This window comes from Malaclemys terrapin, chromosome 7 (genome assembly GCF_027887155.1).
Source record: "Malaclemys terrapin pileata isolate rMalTer1 chromosome 7, rMalTer1.hap1, whole genome shotgun sequence".
Lineage (NCBI taxonomy): Eukaryota > Metazoa > Chordata > Testudines > Emydidae > Malaclemys > Malaclemys terrapin.
Window position 1 is genome coordinate 12,424,960 of NC_071511.1, and position 15,600 is coordinate 12,440,559.

The 15,600-nt window shown below is 42.9% G+C and overlaps 1 protein-coding gene across 6 annotated transcripts in view; it reads left to right on the top strand.

Moving 5' to 3' along the window:
- The first annotated feature begins 360 nt into the window (after positions 1–360).
- Positions 361–15,600, top strand: part of CHL1 (cell adhesion molecule L1 like) — a 194,347-nt gene continuing 179,107 nt past the window's right edge. For 3 of the 6 annotated variants that reach the window (XM_054035092.1, XM_054035097.1, XM_054035096.1), the window contains exon 1: positions 884–1,177. The gene's annotated coding sequence lies outside the window, so the exon portion shown is untranslated. Of the gene's footprint in view, positions 426–883; positions 1,178–15,600 lie in introns of those variants that run through there. The other 3 variants (XM_054035093.1, XM_054035095.1, XM_054035094.1) reach the window with 2 other exon arrangements.

The window sequence follows — 15,600 nt, forward strand, 5'->3', positions numbered from 1 at the left end:
CAACTCTTGGCCCCTCATTATCAGAGGGGTCCTTGCGCATCTCCAGCCCTGTGCCCCTCCTCAGCCACGCTCCCTGGGACAGGGGTGCTGGGGGTACTGCCGCATCCCTGGCTGGAATAGTAATAGCAGACACCAAATCGGTGGTCTCCGGCAGCAGCACCCTCACTATAGAAACTGTTCCAGCCCCCAGGGAGTTTGGGCTCGCTCTTCCCCGCTCTCCACGCGCTCCCAAGCCTCCAGGGAGGAGGAGGAAGAGGGAGTGGAAAGTGTGAACATGCTGGGACGGCACCCTGCGCTCCTCGCCCTCTGGCAGCTGGGGAAGGAACCAGGCACTTAGCCACAGCCCGCCGGGAGAGAAGGGCGAGCCTCAGCCAGGGGGAAGAGGCGACCAGCGCTGGAACCAGGGGGACCCCGATCTTTCCAAGGTACGGCGAGCTCCCCACGCGCCCCGCGGCTGGGAGCTGTGCGGCTCGCTCCCCACCTCAAGGGGCTGCCCTCCCGCGGTCCGCTGATCCGGATTGCCGCGGTCCGAGGGAGCAGCTGCATCAGGTGGGAGCGCCCCACCTGCCTTAGAGTGGGGGTGGGGGGTCCGGCTGCCGTGCAAACTGCTCCCCACCTTGCAGCTGAATCGGGTGGAGGGGAGGAATTTGCCTTCCCCCCCCCCCCCGGCCGTCCCCCTGTTTTGCAGGGCTGCCTTTTGCTTTGCTGAGGCTGCCCCAGATCCCTCGGGAGGAAGGCAACAGCTTCCAGCGGCTGTAGAGGGGCGTGTGCCGGGGAGCTGCAGGCTGCCACCCTCCCCTGCACCTTCCCCAGCCTGTGCGGGTGGTGGGGAGCGCGAGCTGCTGGGCCAGCCCCAGTGTGTGTGTGTGTGTGTGTGTGAAGCCGGGAGAGATTTGGGAGGTTTAGGGGCTCGTTGCCATGGCTCCCGGAAAGCTCCGCCGAAGGAGATATTGATGCCAGTCACGGAGGGAGCCTTCTTCCTTTCAGTGCGTTTCCCTTTTTTTTTGGATGTGGGGAAGGCGAAGTGATTAATTCGGAGCGCTGGGACAGGGGAGCTGCTGTCCACGAACCGCAGCCCCAGCCGGGCGCCTCTCCCTTTCCCCTGCGAACTCCGGGCGCTTCCCAGCGAGGGACGCTAACCTGCCCGCCCGCCCTGAGGTGCAACCAGCAAGCCCAGGTACTGGTTGAGTAGGGGTGTGGCTGGGTGGGGGTAGAAGGTGGGAAGTGGGGTGGGGTGGGGGGCATTTTTCTTTCATAGGAGGTTGAGGTCAGTTGGTTTCTTTCTTGCGAACAAGCCGATCTGCCCAGGGGGAAACCTCAGATCCGATGGAGCGGAGGCAAGGCGATAGGGGGAAGCTGAGGCAGACCTGCTGAGGCAGGGGGTTTAAAGGGCTCGGAAAGCAGCTGATTGCACTGAAACATCAAGTCTATGTGTGTGTTAAGCCGGGGCTCCCGGCAGCAGAGCGGCTGGGCTGGAGTTAAACCCCAACCGCGGCGTAGCTTTATGGATGTGCCTAGGCGCTGGGGATGCAAACGCTTTAACGCTCGGCGGAGCCTTGGAAAGTACCAAGGGGGCTCCGATCAGAACAGCTGTGCGAGGGAGCTGGGTTGGCAGGTTTTAGTTGGGCTTTGGAGTCTTTTAGCGCTATGGCTTCGCTTCACAGTGGCTCTAGGACAGACATCGTCACCTCACACATGTTTTGGGGAGCAAGACACCAGTTAGTTCCTTCACGCATTTTCTGAGTCAGAGGCATTTTGAGATGGTCTGTCCTTATTGTCCAGGCACTTTTGATGCAGTTTTTTTAAGTGCATGCTGTGACACTGTGCAAAGCTGTTGCCCAGCGAAAGTTTGCACTGCAGAGCTCTAGAAAACACAAGAGGAAACTTTCAGCAGAAATGACAGGCGAAGAAGAGAAGATCTGTTTTGTATATATCCAAGATCACAAACACAAATAGCTTGAGGTGACTATTAGTTTTAGGATTGTTTCTTCTGAATTTCACATTGCTTTGTGAAAGTTCAAGTTTGAAAGCCTCAATTTCAGTTTCCTTTGGGGATATATATTTTCAGATTCTTTTGGTGGGAGGGGGAGAAAGGGACGTGTCCTCTTTTCAATAGTCATCTCTTTTTCTTACAAATATTTAACATCTTTCATTAGAGTTGTGGTAATTCATCTTTGCAGTAAAATGTAGATGAATTCACCAAAAGTAGGGAGAAATGCAAGAACCTATAGGTATTAGTGATGTATGGTAGATTAATAACTTGGATTGTACAAGTTAATCAAAAGATGCATCTGTTTATAATAATTTTGATAACCACAAAGTTTGGTTTAATAAGTGGTTCCACTTACATTTTCTGATTGCATAATTTCAATAGGCTTCTCTGCAATGTAATAGAATAAATTAACAAACAGCCCACACAAGCCTTTGCACCAAGAACCTGGACTTGCCTTTTCTCACACAGCTCATCACTGAACATTTATTTGGTTCAAGTTTTTGACATGACATGTTTTAGACAGGTGGACAGATAAGTTGTAAAATCATGTCTGAAAATGCAGTACATTTTCATACATCATTAATAGGTAAAAAACCATATATATGCATATATTTTTATTTCTAGTAATTAGAAGTAGTTGAGTCTGATACATATTATTGGGAAATTACACAAGTGATTTGACAAATCTCATTTTGTTTGACTCTGAAGTTCTATTTTATCTGACAAAGTTAAATTATGTTGTTGAAAGTAAGTGTTGATGGAATGGTATTTGGAAGAACGTCATAAGCACCACTGAGCACTACTGAACAAATAGCATGAATTGACCCCTAGTATTACTCAAAGAGAAAGATAGTGACTTATACATTTAAAAAAAAACACTCCCTAAAATGAATATTCTATATTTTTCTTTAAAAGATGTTAACCAAATTTGGAAACATGGGTGTTGTAGCTTTATTGGAGCTGTTTATATGATCATTGACACATTATAACCCATGATCCTTTGCATGCAGATTTTATTTATTTAACAAAATTTTGTTTCCAAATTTGGTCACCATCTTGTAAAAGAAAAATATAGAATAAAAATAAAAATCCTCCCTAAAATGAATAATGTGATATATCACTGATGTCCTAATATGACCTTTTGTGGTGACTTCAAAATTACTGAATGATTTGCTCTCAGAAAGGCAAATTGTTTTTAATGGAATTGAAAAGGCTTGTGAACCAAGCTTCTGTATTACTTACTCAAGCAAGGGTCCTTTTGTTGTCAATGGGAGTTCTGCCTGAGTAAGTTGATTACAAGACCAGGTCCTATGATAAGGGCAAGGCATGGGACAAAATAATTTATGCAAGCAATACAAGAGAGAAAATAACCACAGGATTTGTATGAAAATTCTGGAAAATGTCCATGTCCAAAAAATTGTAAGCAATTTGGTCTTGTAGAAGTTTTACCATAACTATAAGCATAGCTTTTACATTCACTCTTTGAAATTGATAATACAGTACAACATTTTAAACAATCAGAATATGAGGCATTGAATTCTGAACCAGAGACTGAAACAAGACAGTAAGGATACTATGTTTTCAATTATGTGCATTTTGATTGCAGTTTTATCCTTAACTCACTGACTGTCTATAGAGAATGTAATTATTATGGGCATTTACTATGTGCCACATTTTGTAATGAAACGTAATGAGTAAAGGCATAATAGTACATCCCTTTATTCCAGAAAGCCCAGAGATAAGCATTCCTTTTAAATGAAAGATTATATTATTCACAGCATTTTAGGTCTACCTAGTGTGGTTTGGACTGCAGCCATTTTGTTTGCTATTAAAAATGTAATTTATCACATATCACTGGTAAAAAAAATCAACAAAAGCTAGCTGCAAATTACATATAGTGATTTTTGTGGACAACTGTTTGCATGATAAGGAAGCTTCCTTCTTCATTTTCCCAGTGGGAGAGGATAGTGACTACTTTAAGCAGTACTAATTACTCCATTTTATCTTGCATGTGTTATAATGGTGTAGTTAGTTAATTGAAGCTTTGCCCATTAGTAGTATGTTAAGAATAATGAATTAACATATCACATTTCATCAAAAGAACATCTAAATTTATCTTCTAAGAATGAAAGTGTTATTGTGTTGCAGGAAGTCTCTGTGGCTTTCCCAAGGAACAAATTTGTTGGAATTCCTTAGCATGGTGCTTCAGAGCCTGATGAATGACTTGAATTGATCACAAACAAATGACACTGGAACTATTGGTTGCTTAGCAACCCCACATGATTCCGCAATTTTCTTCTGGTATTTGTCCAGTAAACTAGAAAATGCTGTTTTAGTTAAAGAACATTTTTTGCCAGTACAAAAGCCTCACCATAACTAATTCAGATTATATGTTACTAAAAATGATGTGCCTTACTCTAGTATTGAAGCTGGGTAGCAGAATGTGTATGAAAAAGCGGGGAAGGAACAAAAAAAATCATTACTACCATTGCTACTTGGAAACTCAGAATTGAATATACTCGGTGTTTTATAATAAGTTGCAATTAAATATTTGTCCTTTCTCAGTCAGACATCTGTTGAAAGGAAGCCATCAGTGGGAAGCATAATCCCAATAAAGAAACTCATCCACTGCATGCTTTTTGTCATGCTGTCTTGAAATGTGAGGTCCTGATAGGTCATGTTGAGTTACATCATACTTCATTATGAGTAAATGGAACATAACATGGAACATGCAGCTTGATGATTATCTGAATTATATTAGGGCAGTTTGGCACATCCTGTAGTTCATATGACTGGAGAACTTTGCTGGGCAGTTCCCAGTAGCAGAAATTTGTTTTTTAAGGTACATTTTGTGTATTGCTTTGTCCAAAGGAAATAACAGACTTAGGATTCAGCAAAGTGAAAAAAAGATAAACATAGACAGTCTAAATTACAGCAGGTGACAAAGATATAACCTACTTTTAAAATGTATCGTACAATTAACTGAAGAACTGCTTTCGTCTCAACATCTAACAATGATGCCATAATATAGTTCTTCTCAATAACACTCAGAATCTGGGCCAATATTTTTGAAGAGTGTCTTTAAGACAATATCCAATGTTTGTTTTTGTTTTTTGGTATCCAAAACTCCCATAAGTCCTCTTGGAGTTCCTGCATCTGGAATAATGGCAAGATACAGCCTTATACTCCAGATGCATAATTCCTTCATATGGAATGTAGAAAACTGCTTTGTGTATCATTTTTAAATAGATCAGAACTGACTTCTATGAATTCAGAACAAAAGGGATTCAGTGTAAAACTAAAGTTCAGATTTTGATTAAAGAGAAATCAGGAAATTCCAGGTGAAGGGTTCCTCACAAAAATATTTCTGCCTCCTTATATGTATTGATACAGTAGAAACTCAGAGGTATGAATTGACCTGTAACAGCATACCTCATTTGGACCCAGAAGTACGCAATCAGGCACCAGCAGAGAAACACCTCCCGCCCAGGTGAAAGTGGGCAGCGTGCCGGTAAGAAGTGGCCGCTGATACAGGCCCGTACACAGCCAATATTAAACTTTAACGTCACTGCCCTTTTGCCCTCCCCAGGGCCACGGAGAAGGGGGAGCAAAAGGGGCAGCTGCCCCGGGGCCCGGTGATTTAAAAGGACTCGGGGTGTCCAGCCACCACTACTGCACCAGCAGCCGGAGCCCTGGGCCCTTTAAATTGCTGCCGGAGCCCCGGGTGGCACGGGCCGGGAAGTGCTGAAGGGCTGGCTGGGGGATGCTGACCCCCAGCCCCACCCCTTCTGCCCAAGGCCCTGTCCCTTATAGGGGCCCAGAGCCGGAAGTAAGACTTTTAAGTTACTTTCACCCCTGCCCCCTTCCCAAAAAACCCCCAACCCAAATACAGTACAGTACTGTGTTAAATGTAAACTACTACTTTTTTTTTTTTTAAAAAAAGGTAAAGTTTAAAAAAAATTGACATGGTAAGGAAACCATTTCTGTGCTCGTTTCATTTCAATTAAGATGGTTAAAACAGCATTTTTCTTCTGTATAATAAAGTTTCAAAGCTGTATTAAGTCAATGCTCAGTTGTAAACTTTTGAAAGAAAAAACATAACGTTTTGTTCAGTTACGAACAACCTCCATTCCCAAGGTGTTCGTAACTCTGAGGTTCTACTGTATATGGCTTGATTGTGGCTGTCTGTGTGCTTTTGCACACCCCGTCAGCCAATCCCTAGATGTTGGGCATCTTATTAATAAAAGTGTTGGGAAGTTAACTGATTGTATTCTACTTTCCCCACAATTCTGTTCACCCACGTCAGGTATCCCATAACACTTTGCATTAGTTGCTGTAAGCTTTTGGCTTAAGTAAATAGAAAAATTGATCTGGATCAGGACATAAAGTGTTTCCCCACAGGAAGAGGTAGGGAGTTAGTCTCCTAGGACAGTATTTGAATGTCCCAAAGGAAAAGGACAAGATATATGAATATTCTACTCTGGTACAAACCTAGGTGGTGTCCTCGTGCCTCTTTGTACTAAGAATGTATTTGTTCATAACGAAGAGATAAGGAGTACACTATGGTACCACAAAAACAAGGTGGAAATCTGTTTGGTTAAGTTTAGTTTCAGATGTCACACACAGTAACCTTTTCCTTGTGAACAGGTTGGGTATAAAAAGATGACTTTAGGGGTGTAACTTTGAAGGCACACTTTCTGTGAAAGGCAAATGTAACAACACTGCTTATGAGATAGCGTCCCGGAGACTGGTATTGTGTTGAACCTTTTTCCTGTACTATATTATCGGCTTATAGCAATAAACCTATCTGATATTATTTGGTCTCTTGAATATATTTCATAATGAACTAAGGTGTGGTCAAACAATTGTCTGTTCAATTTATCAGCAATGCCAAAACCACCTGGTATGGGGTAGAATGCTGGGCAGATACTTCTGTTCAGATTCAGGCTAAAATCAAAACCTGTGGAGAGAGCTCTCCACATGTGGCCCCTGGCTGGAATCATGGAGATATTTTCCAGGGTGGAGCTTCGTGACTTAGGATGGTAGTGCTCATATCTGTGTGAGTATGTGTCCATTGATCTCAACGTGAATTGTACATCCCCACTATTTATCTGTGTACTTATGTCGCGGTTATCCCTGTGGGTTCTGAGCACCCCTGCTGATCATACTTGCTCCTAGTAAAAATAATCCATGTGGGAACATACTGAGGTGAGAATTAGGGATAATGGTGGCTACAATAATGTTTCTTTTACTTCAGTTGAAAGCTTTTAGGCACAGGGGTTGTCTTTTGTTCTGTGTTTTTACAGCACCTAGCACAATGGGGTCCTTGTCCATGACTGGGGCTCATAGATGCTGTCACAGTATACATAATAATCACATTAATGTCCACTTGTTTTGGACCCCAGAGTATGTAAATAAGAGTTAATAAAACCATTCTTGCAGAAGTGTATTGCAAACTACGTACACGTGGTCATGTTTCCAAACAACCTAGGTGTATGCATAGCAAGAAACTTTGGACCGGATCCTGGCATCATTCTGCTGTTAGCTCTCCCATCAAGGTCAGTGGGAGTTTCAAAGGTAGACTGACTGACAGATCTGAACTCTGCAAAATAAAACCACTGTTAAAAATAATCACACACAAAAACACTGCTGTGACAACTTAAAGCCCCAAACTAGTGAAAAATCATAAGACCCCAAATCGTAGTAGTCTTGTGTGGATGGGATATGGATATTTTTAGCTCATTAAGTCTCCTTATCTTTATTGTTAAGGGGGAAAAATCCCCTCAAAACATCTCGTCTGCAGAGCATTCCTTGTTAACGTACAGAATTGCTGTCTGTTCCTTTGTATCTGTTATCTCCCCATCCCTGGACCAATTCCTATCCCTCGTGTGACTTCCTGACCAAGCACAAAGTTATACATTTGATGTCCTTGTTGAGAACCTGATGCAGCCAAATGAGCTGGGTGTGGTAATGGAATCTGGTGCACTATAGGAGGTGGCACATAATGCCTCATGTATCATTTTGTGAAAACCTAAGAGCAAGGCATTTTTATACATTCCCCTGAGGAATTAAGAATAGCCCCCGTACCTAAAGTAGTCAAGGAAGGTACAATACCACTTAAGGCGTTTGTTCCTTATTGTTAATTACTGGGACAAGGATGGTTGTGCCTGCTGGTTGGAGCAGGCATTGGTAGCCAGGAATCAGAGGCCAGTGTTAGAGCCTGAGTCAGAGGCCAGGTGCCAGAGCCAAGGGACCCAGCCAGAATCAAGAATTTGAGTCCATGGTCAGAACCAGGTTACCCAGAGTGACGCAAAACTAGAGCAGGGCTGGGAACAAACAGGCAGAGGAGTTATCATAGCCATAGGCAAATGCTTTGAATAGCTGCTGAACTGCGACTTGAGAGCTGGTCTGCTGACTCTTCCAACCAATCTGGCAGTGCATCCAATCAGGCGGCCTGCTGCACTTCTTAGGTTGCTGGGAGACTGGCTCTGCTGCAGGCCCTGATTCCTGACACTTATTGAGAAAAAAGTATTACTTACATTCTAGGAAAAGCCCATTACAAGCATGTCTGGTGCTGTCTGACATTTCAGCATCATTGAAGGTTTGATTGTTTTTTTTTCCTCCCATGAAGCTGAGGCCCTAAGACCAAAAAAAAAAAAAAAAAATGGTTTGCTCTTTTTTGCACCTGATTTGTGCATGCAGTTGCATAGACCCATTTGCATGCACAAATGCCTCATTTATGTAAGCAGTGGCAGTAATTGCCTGTGTACATTAGGTAAATGTGCATGGTTAAAAAATGGTGCTGACCCAAGGTCTCAAATTTATTTTCCTTGCTTCCTCTGGATAAATGATCCAAACATTCAACACCGTTAGAAATACAATGGACTTTTATGGTGTTTTAATATTTGTTGAGGATTGTTTTGTGCCCTGCCCTGTAGATGTCTTCCAAATATTTGTTTCCCTTTCTCCACCCCATCCCCAACTACAGGAGATGGAGTTTGAAACTGGGGAGGGAGGGGGGAAGCCATACATTATAAATGGTCTCTACCAGATGAGCATTACTGTTTATAACATTATACAGTGTTATAGTTATGCTAATATTAATCAGCGTAACCCAGGCCCCGATCTTGCAAGCTGTTCCATCCACAGGACTCTCATAAAGCTTCATGGAAGTCACTAGGGTGATGCATAGATGCAGACAGAATTACCAAGGCATTAGTTTAGAAGCTGTTTTTAGGTCTGTGAGTAGTACCGTGACTTCGTTGTTGTTGTTCATATGAATTTCCTTGTGTTCGTGGTACTTTTAGGCTAAATGATGACACAGAACTTTTTCATATTTCCTAGCCTATTAAATTAGCTGAATAATTTGTGACTATAGTAGCTGAATCATATATTTGAACAATTTTGGGACACTTTTTGAATACAATATTTGATAAATCTTAACTTTCATTATTTGCCCAGTGCAAATATAGGTCACCCGGGAAAGGCTAGTGCTCATTTGAGAGCCAAGGGCATGTTGCCTTCTGTCATGCAGTGCACAGACCCTATGCTGTCCCATCTGCTAAAGCACACCCCTGGAGGGATAGCTCAGTGGTTTGAGCATTGGCCTGCTAAACCCAGGGTTGTGAGTTCAATCCTTGAAGAGGCCACTTAGGGATCTGGGGCAAAATCAGTACTTGGTCCTGCTAGTGAAGGCAGGGGGCTGGACTCGATGACCTTTCAAGGTCCCTTCCAGTTCTAGGAGATAGGATATCTCCATTAACGGGAGGGATGAGTTACCCCCTCAGCTGGGGCTGAATGGTGGCCCTACAACAGCTGAGGAGATAAAAAGGCTGCAGGTTGGAGGGGGGGGGGGTGACTGCCACAGAGGCTGAGAACCACAGAAAGCAGGCTTCTTCAGCAATGGACTGGCAGGAAGCTGCCTAGGTAACTGGACTTCTAGAAAAAGAGGATCATGGAATGTGTGTCTGGGAAAGCCTACAAGAGAGGAATAGTGGCAAATAGTTAGGGAGTGGGAGAAAACAGTTCTAACAGCATCCCATAGGGTCCCTGGGCTGGGACCCAGCGTTGGGGGTGGGCCTGGGTTCCCCTACCAACCCAGCAGAGGGGTTAGTAAAGCCTGAAGGACAAAGGCAGCTGAACTCCAGGCAGAGCTAATCTCAAGGTAGAGACTGTTGGTCCTTTGCTAGGGTTACCAGCCTCCTGACCTACCAGACTTTTTACCCCCCCCCCCCATGAGGTGAGAGATGATTAGTGATCCTGATGGAGGGCTGGTGTTATAATAAGGAACAACCAAGCATGGGATTATACAGAAATTGGCTGAACAAATTGGCTGAGCAACCTGCTCAACTGTGAAGGGGTGCCGGTGGCTGAAAACAGCCCCAGATACCATCCCATTAGGATTCTCAAACTTTCAGAATGTTTCCTGGCACTCAGTCTCTGGGCTCTTCCTTCCACCTGATGAGAAACCAGCAACTGTTTTTTTTTTCAGTTAGTTTATTCCTACCAGGGAGGAAAGGCTTGATGTAAAAACAGCTCAGAACTGAGAAAATTTAGAGTTCGTGGCCTTGGGGTTTCTGGCAGGTACACCCCAAATAAATGCTCTAATTGCAGAAGGGCAATTGTTGAAGAGTTCCCCAATAGCTCTTTCTACCTACGTTTTGTGAGAAAGGAAAGGGGAAAAGGTGAGCTGTAGCCTTGTTATGGCCTCTTCAGGAAATCTGCCTCCTGCTTCTCCTCTCCTCCAATTTGTCTCTGCCTGGGAATTCTGAATAGTAAGGAGGAAGAAATTCCTCCACTCCATGGGTGTTCACATCTCTGCAGCTGTAGCTTCCTTTTTGAGTTGCCTTTTATTGACTGCTCAGGGATAGTCCCTTCTGTAGCTGCTGGCACTTGCTCCATCCTCTGGGAGCAGGAGGCTAGATAAGGGTCAAATATTTATGGAATAAGTTCATTTGTAACCATTGATCTTGATTAGAGGTGGCCAAATTTTTGCCTCTTGGGGGACACGGTGATTCCATGTTAAGGGTATGCATTTCACTGGCAGTTGCTTGGGTAGGAAGTAGATGTGCACATAGCATGAAAGTTCAAGTCCAAATCTTCAAAATAGTTGGTCTTGGTGGTAAAATGCAAGACAGGGATGAGATTTTCAAAAGCACTTAGGTGACTTGGGGACTCCAGTCCCATTGACTTTCAATAGCTTTCTATGGGACTGGTGGTCCTAAGTAATTTAGGAGCTTATGAAAATCCCACCCCAAGTGCCTATAATTAGCAATGATCATTAAAAGCTAGTTGTTTCAGCATGCACATTCCACAGGTCAAATCCTACAATGTACTCAGGCTAGAATTCCAGTCAAAGTCAGTGAGGTTACTCTTGTAAGATTACTTGAGTGAGTTGCAGGATTGGGCCAACCTCCCTTTCACTCTACTTCTTTCTTCCACCCAGCTATATCTCTCCCACACCTCTTACTTTTACAGTTTGATAGCATTTCACTATCAGATTTTCAACCAGTTAACACATAGGAAGTAGTCTCAAATGCTGCATGTTGTGCTTCCATGGCACTTTAAAAGAGAGAAAAGGGCTGGCCTCCTGGGGCATAGCTTGAAAGTGCACTTTTTAAAATGCATCAAGCAGCTTGTCTCCAGCATGTTGCATTGTTACAAGTCTGGTGCATCTTTAAAACACGTCACCTTGGGTTGCTATTGTAATTGCCATATCTAGTTACCCAAAGGTGTTAGCTTTAATGAAGAATTGGTCTGCTCACCTGAATAAGGAGAGCAGGATTTGGCCCTCAGAGGCCAGAATAAATCAATGGCTAACTTACAAATGCTAACAAAACAGAGACTTTTACATTCAGCATCTTTCATGTGGGTTGCTGCTGATAAGAATTAGCACCTGTACAATTATTCAAGAATTTATTATTGATAACTCTGGTGCACTGTCCTATCTAAATGGTACATGACAATTAAACTGAGTGCTCAATGTGCTTACAACCTCTCTTGTTCCCAGTGCATGTTTCGGAAGGTCTTTATTTTCTCTCCTCTCTAGGACCCTGCTTCAGCAAGGTATGTGAGCACATGAGCAATTGTTTTGATTTTTATCAGGACAACTCATGTACTTAAGTATCTTGCTCAATTAGGGTCTAGTTCTTTTTCCTCAGCTTTCTGCTTCATTTCTTCCTCTCTCTCCAGTAGTGATTTGGTCCTTCCAAAATGCCGTTACTGGAGGATGATCTTAGGAGTCTTGCATTTTGACCTGAACATGGTCCAAACTACGCTTCATCTGATCTTCTCTGGTAAGATGAAGTTCTGCTACTGAAAATACTCTACTACCTGTACTACCAGGTGACTTATCCTGCGTCAGTCTACCTGAAGTGTCCATCAGGAGTGTGACGTTGCACTCTATATGATGTTATGAAAATAAGCTAATGAGTTTGAAGATAATGTAACTGGAATATGCTTCATGCAAAAGGTCTCTTGTAAGGTATCATTACAAAGCTTATAATCTATTGAGTGTGGTCATCCTATTTGTATGTATGTATCATTCTTGTATCTGAAACTAGATATATGAAATATAACTCTGAGGGCCTATTGTAATTATGCAAAGTGTGGGCCATTAATGGTGGTTTGGAATCTTGATGGCTCCCATTAACCAGGACAATTGACTGTGGATGGCTCTTTTTACTTGTAAGACTTCCTGTGTGCTGGCTGGTAGGTAATGAAGTCTTGCAGTGACATGTGATCATGTCACCTGAACTGGAATCCATCTTTAACCTGGTGCTTTTCCATTTAGAAGGAGGGGTGGGAACCCAGAAAGGGACAAAGGATTCCCGCCTTGTGCAAAAGATATATAAGGGGGTGGAACAGAACAAGGGGGGGGGGGCAGTCCTGAGAAATCCCCTAGCTACCACCTGAGCTGGAACAAGGGCTGTACCAGGGGAAAGGATTGTGCCCAGACTAGGAAGGCATCCAGTCTGTGAAAGAAGCTTATTGAAACATCTCTGAGGGTGAGATTTTAGCTGTATTCAGTTTTCTTACTGTATTAGGCTTATACTTGCGTGTTTTGTTTTATTTTGCTTGGTAATTCACTTTGTTCTGTCTGTTATTACTTGGAACCACTTAAATCCTACTTTTTGTATTTAATAAAATCACTTTTTACTTAACCTAGAGTATGTATTAATACCTGGGGTGGCAAACAGCTGTGCATATCTCTCTATCAGTGTTAAAGAGGGCGAACAATTTATGAGTAAAACAGATTTATTTGGGGTTTGGAGCCCATTGGGAACTGGGCATCTGGGTGTTGGAGACAGGATCACTTCTTAAGCTGTTTTTAGTTAAGCCTGCAGCTTTTGGGGGACGTAGTTCAGACCTGAGTCTGTGTTTGTAGCAGGCTAGCGTGTCTGGCACAACCAGGCAGGGTTCTGAAGTCCCAAGCTGCCAGGGAAAACTGGCTCAGACTGGGGTCATCTTAACACATCAGGTAGCAATCCCAAAGGTGGTTTCTATGATCCAACCCATCACAAGGAGCATCACTGCTTTGATGTTTACTGAATTTCGTGTGGGGGAATAATACTTACAAAGTCATTCACTTAAATTGCAACTATAATTATGGATGAGTAGGGGGAGGAGGAGAAGTAACTGGATGCTTGTTCCCAGTTTCATATAATGTAGAATAAGTTTATTTTATCAGACACTTAGGGGAGACGGCAGGGGTGCTGGAATGATTTTTATAGTGAGGGTGCTGATGAAGGAAACCGTATATTTGGTGTTTCTAATTGCTACTTCAAGCCAGAGGATGTGGCAGTACCCCATAGTTCCAGCACTACTGGGAAATGGAGATGTGGCAGTAGTAAGCATGCTAGGCATAATGTAACAGTGGCTTATCTATATGACTTCTATCAATACTTATATTACACATGGAAACTGAAGGTACGTCTACACTGCAATTAAACAGTGTGGCTCAGGTCAGCTGGCTCAGGCTTGGGCTGAGGGGCTGTAAAATTGCTGCATAGACATTTGGACTTGGGAAACAACAATGGGTCAAGGTCCCAGAGCTTGGGTTCCAGCCTGAGCCCAAACATCTACACAGCAATTTTTAACCCTGCAGCCCAAACTCTGTGAGCCTGAGTCGGCTGAACAGGGCTAGCTTCGGCTGTGCCCTGGGTCCTTTATTCCAGTGTACGTGTACCTTAAGGGTGACGGCCTGGTCTCATTGAGTCAATAGCCAAACTCCCATTATCACTTAGGCTAGGATTTCACCCCAAGACCAGTGACAACATATAACTTACAACCTGAGCAGTTTGAAAAATAAACATAGTGGGCCAGACTCTCAGATAGTATAAATCACGATAGCACCATTTAAGTTAATTGAGTTGCACTGATCTACACCATTTAGAGATCTGTCCACTTGTATCATGGATACTACATTAGTCTCATCACATCTGCAAGCATTTTGTTCATGCTGCATTTGAATTCTTGTTGTAGACTGACTTTTAAAAAAAATGCTTGATATGTCTGTCCTATTTTGGTTTAAACTTGCATCCTATTCTGACTGAAAATAAAACATTCACTTTGTTTTTTTTTTGTAATGTGCAATTTTTTACTGAGTCAGATGAGTAACTACACTGCTGTTGTGTGACCCATAAAAATGGTAGTGATTAAATCGCTCTCCCATAGTTATTACAAAGCCAGGACCCTTCCCAGTATTCACAGGACTCCCACTGAAATCAACAGGAGCTCAACAAATGGAGGCTTTACTACATTTGTGGGAAACACACATTTCCATCCACTGATTGAGTCAGTTTTCACTCAGACTTTTACCTAAATCTGGGACTGTATTAGCCCTGATTATACTATTGTTTGTATCTGGATAATATGCTACATGCCCTGCTGGAAGGTGTTTTTATGGTAATACCTACCCCAAACCGAGCGCACCTGCTGGGAGGTACTGTAATTGGAATGTTGAGCTTCATTTTCTGTTACATCCTAGTGAACTACTGGAAATCAAAATCAATTTGAGTTCTAATACAGCACATAGTTTTAATAAAGAAGCGTAACTACAGAATATGTTGGCACTCAAAAAACCCCCCCATGTAAAATCCAGTCCTGCACCCACTTTAGTCCAAGGGATCTCCCTGATTTACATCAGTGAGAGCATGTAAGCTTTGTATCTAATTATCTTATTGGTACAGCCAGTTTTCATTGTCAGTATTTCAGTCTGCTTCATCATTACTATGCAGTAAAACCTCATGTAATTCCAACTGCACATCAAGATGAAAATTTAATTCTCTGTGTATCATAAATATGTGTGGATGTATTTGATTGGGGTGGGGGAGAACAAACATCAAGTGTTCAGCTCTCCTCTGAGGACTGACCTTCTGTATCAGAATATATTGAAATAACTGTGTATTCACAAGGCAAATGACAGCCTAAATTAAAAAAAAAAAACTCTAGTAGGATCCTGCCTTCCTCCAAAATGTATGCTAAGCTTGCTTGTATGACCAAATATTTTAGCCTTATACAAATACTATCATAGAAAGGACTATTTTTTTCTGTTCTGTTATTTATACCATACACTTATTGGAATAAACAATGCACATGTAAACTCC